Genomic DNA, 4,744 nt, shown 5'->3' on the forward strand with positions numbered 1-4,744 from the left:
TAGTTGTAGTTGGAGGACGTGCAGTCGTAGTTGTAGGAGGTGCAGTCGTAGTTGGAGCAAGTGTAGTTGTAGTTGGTGGAGGTGTAGTTGTAGTTTGTGGAGGTGGAGTTGTGAATGGAGGTAGGGTTGTCATGAATGTAAACATAGTTGGTAGGGGTGCCGTTGAGGTCAGAGGGGAAACGGTTGTTGGACCTGTGGATTAGGCAGCAGATCAACATTATCACTTCAGGAAAATGTTGAATTTAACCTGAAAAGAAAAGCAGAGATTTCCACTCACTGCTCCCAGCCGTCACAAAGACGCATCGAAGGTCAGACTGGTACACAGAGCCAGAGGAGCTGAGGAGGTAATGAGAGAAACAGCTTAGATATTAAACTATTACCCATCGATTCAGTTTAACAACGTATTGAAAAGGTTGATTATACAAACAGAAAAAAAGCAGATGTACAACAAAAGATGCTAGTTTTTAGAAAAGGTGATGATTCAGTTCTCATGAACCTAAATGTTTCCTCACTCCTTTAAAATATTTGTCTATAAAGCACTAAATGATTTTGGACTTTCTCAGTAATTAACCATGCAGAGCCCTTTGGTGTTAGGAGATCTGAATTGTAACAAGACCCCAAGTAAACAAGACGAAGCAGCATTTAGCTTTTATGCTCCTGAAAACTTGAGATATGCAGAAATTGTTGGTTCCTTAAAATGAGAACGGAAAACATTTTTGCTAATTGTGCTTTATAAACATACTTGTCATTTATAGTGAACCAACCCCAGTTCAATAAGCTGAACAATATTAAGAGTCTAAGCTTTTTTTCCATACATTTATAAGATAAGACACTAACTTTGCTTGGACAACGAAGCAGAGAGGATGGTTCAGTCCTGCTTCACTGGCCGATGGCGTCCATGTCAGGCTGAAGTTTCCTGACCCTGATGAACTCTTGGTCAAACCTGGTGGTCCGCTGAACAGGAGCTCAGTGGTCCTTGAATGAACAGGAGATAAACAGCTTATTACATTTATACTTCCAATTTTTTCCAACCTGCAAAGACATCAGTGCCATTATTAAAGTTACAGACTCAGGTTATAAAATGTGGGTTCAACCTTCAAAGTCATATTTTTACAATGTGGCTAGACCTGTTTGGAGTTATTTAATACATGAGGTTAGACTAAACTCCAGACTCACAAAGGGTTAATTTCACTCACTCAGCCTGGGTTGCTTCTGCTGTGACGCTGATTTCCAGAGTCTGGTTGACGTTGGTGTAGATTTGAGCTCCATGTTCAGGAGTTGGAGGCAGAAACCTGGGCAGATATTCACCTGCTGTGCAGGACGGAGCTGCAGGATCCACTGGAAGAAAATAACAAAGAAACTAATTAATTCAAAATGAATGAAACTGGTCAGTTTGGTCAAACAACGTGAAGCTGTTAGTTGATAGATGAATATTCAATGTAACCAGATATTTATCCACCTGGTTATATTTATCTTTCCTACATTCCTTCTTGTATATTTTGCGAAATGTGTAACTATTTGTACTAATCTGTAGTTACTGATACTTCAAATCTAAAATACGCAGAACAGAAGCAGATTCTTCCAATTCGGTTCGGCTCTTTTTGGGTTCAATCAGGTTCAGAGTTTATTTTACCTCTGAAAACAAACTGAACAGGGATCTTGCTGATGGCGTCATTCTGAGGTTTCACCTCCTGTGAATTGTTGCCGTTAGTGAGAGTGATGTTCTGCCCGGTAAAATCCTCCAGAACCATCTGAACCGCATACGGACCTTCAGCGTTGCTGTTAGTGGGACTGAATGACAGAGAACAAGACTGGAAGAGAACAGAAAGGAGAAGAAAATGAATTGCAGCAGTAACTTAAGCTAAAAGCAGTGTTGGGTTGCCCTCACAGCTCTGCACCGCTACGCCGTTGGACTTGTTAACGCTCTCTTGACATTCTCGGACCCGACCATTTGGCAACGCAATTTTACAAATCTTCCAAACAACTTTCCGTCCACATTAATATGAATAGATCAAGTTTTTAATGTTAAACTGAAAACTAACTTCCCACACCAGAGTTATTGTCATTTTCTTGTTTGGTTGCGAATGATTGGTGACTCACGTCGTGTCATGAATCTACCAGAACAGACAGAACCAGAGCAATGCTCTCTGATGACTCACTAAAATGTGGTAACACTTTATTTGAAGGGGTGTGAATAAGACTGACAAAACCTCTGTCATGAACATGAAGAAGTCTTTATGAATGTTTATGATTTGTGTTATCATGAAGTGTGATTCGGTAAATAATGACACTTTTAATGCAAAGTTGCTATAAAAGTTGCATTGAAACTCCATTAAAAATGCCAGCTTTGCATGATTTTGTAAATTACGATAAATTAATGCAAAGTTGGCATTTTTAATGGACATAAATATCAAATATCAATAACATATCAAATAACATTTGATACTCACAGATGAGACACTGAGGACAGACGGTGGAGTGCAGATGTTACACTCTGATCCGGCTGCATATCTGCATCTAACATCGTCTCCATCCGGGTCAGAGACCAACAGGTGGATGTTTCTCTGACAGTTTGAAGGAACTCTGAGAGAAAAAGAAACATTTCATAGAGCATCACAACCACACCTCTATCAAGTGCTTGTTTCATAATTGAAACCTGTCTGACTGGTTCTCCAAGGTTTCTTCTCGTAAAGAATTTGTTTTTAATTATCACTGTGTTTCTTTATGGAACAAACTACAAAATAGTTTCACTTCAGTTTTCTAATGATGAACTTTCTACAGAACAAACTCACCCCGATTTATTTTGCAGTGATTTATCTGATCAATTGTTTCAAACAACAGTTTTCTAAATATTTTGCTGTCAGTAAAAAGCTGTTTGCTAATAAAATATTTCAAATGATGAACAGAATTACCTCAACAGAGGGATGATGGTGGTTTGGGGTGATGAGTTTGGTTTGTTGATGTCGGAACGGTTTCTTATTTCAATGAGCGACGTAGCTGTCGACAGTTCAATCCCATTTCTGTTTTCTGTCCAGTTTGTAGTGTTAAACCTACAGTAGATGATGTTGAGATGTTTAGGAAAATAATGCAGCAAGACCAAATCTCCAAAGAGCAACAAAACTAGAAAATCAGCTGATTATGTCAGGTTTTCCTCCTTAGGAAGCAGGAMAATCCAATCCAAGCTGTCCTGTTTTCAGAATCAGTCCTCAGTTTGAATCTGAACATGGCAAAATTACATTTCCATTAATGTTGAAGTGGACTTACAGATAATCCAATGTAGACAGGAATGTAACTGGAACAGTCACAATGTAGGCTGTCTGACACCATTCACCTCCTCTTTCATCCACTGGATAAACTGGGAGCCCGCTGCAGTCTCCATCACAAAACCAAAGGTTAAACTCTTCACAAGAGTTGAAGCTCACCTTGAAGTTAGTGGTTGCCTGTGAAATTTCAGTCAGGAGGTGTTGAGTACACTCTTTTAAAAACCAAGTGTGATATTTTACAAAGAAGCTCAACTTACTGGGTATCCAGCTGGCTGAAAATCTCCAACCGAGTAGCTGAAGACGACGCCAAAATAAGAAGCTTGAGCTCCGCTGATGAGCAGCAGCAGCAGCAACACAGATGACAACATGGTGACAGARTGAAGGTTTCACAGAGAGAGACTGAAAGTTATCAGAGACAAATGAAGTTATTCTTCCACAGACAGCCTCTGGTCCACACCCTCTGCTCCATTCACAGAAGAATTAATGGTATGTATTGGAATAGTTGGCCTGAAGGCTAAAAGGTAATGATGAAAACATCTGATGGCTGAACGTTTACATTCAGAAGTKCAAAATCTGAATGACGATTTGGAAAAGTCACAAAACCTTTGCTAAGACCCGAGTTTTTTATTCAGAGAGCATTTTTGTCCCCATATGAGGACGCAGGGTCTGAGGAAGTTAGAAATACAAATCAAACAGCAGGAAGAAGATTGTAAGGATGAACAGATTTAAAACTCAAACAGCTTCTTTTATAAAAATATCAATCTCTTCCAGCATATATTTATACCAACACAGCTCAATATTTAGTATCATCCATTGAAAACCAGCACACAGAGTATCTGCCTTTGTTACATGATACAATGTTTGATTATTAAAAACATGAATTTCATCCATCCACCTATTTTCTTATGCTCATCTGAGGCTGGATCACAGGGTCAGCTTTTCCATCATGGCAGATGCATCTGCCAAATAAAAATCAAGAACCATCCCCAGAGTAAAAACAAAGAGCCTTTTACTGCAAGGAAAGCAGAAAAACTTTATTTTACCATCATGAAATSAGTCTGGGATTCAGAGACATGAATGATATGAAAGATTATTCRGGTTTCTTTAAAAAGACTTGATGTTTTTTGTCCAAGAAACAGTTGTATCATGTCATTTCATTCTGTTTGCTTTTATTGACAATTAGAAATTACAGCCTTAATAACATTTTGATTTTACAGTATTTGTTCACATTCATTATAATAATATTAACTTTTCATTTGCATTAATTAAAATAAGTTTTACCCCATGATAGATGAAGAAAGAAAGATGAGCAGTTATAGAAAACATTTCCCAGCAAAGATTGTATTTAWTATATCCTTTGACCACTAGGGGGCGGGAGTTGTAACGTTCACCGTGCTACTGCTCAGCAGCTTTACTATTATGTCAGAAGGAAGTCCTTGTCTTCTCAGCTCCTGTTTGATCTGGAGAGGAAAAAACATGAC

Source organism: Poecilia reticulata, linkage group LG2 (genome assembly GCF_000633615.1).
Source record: "Poecilia reticulata strain Guanapo linkage group LG2, Guppy_female_1.0+MT, whole genome shotgun sequence".
Taxonomy (NCBI): Eukaryota; Metazoa; Chordata; class Actinopteri; order Cyprinodontiformes; family Poeciliidae; genus Poecilia; species Poecilia reticulata.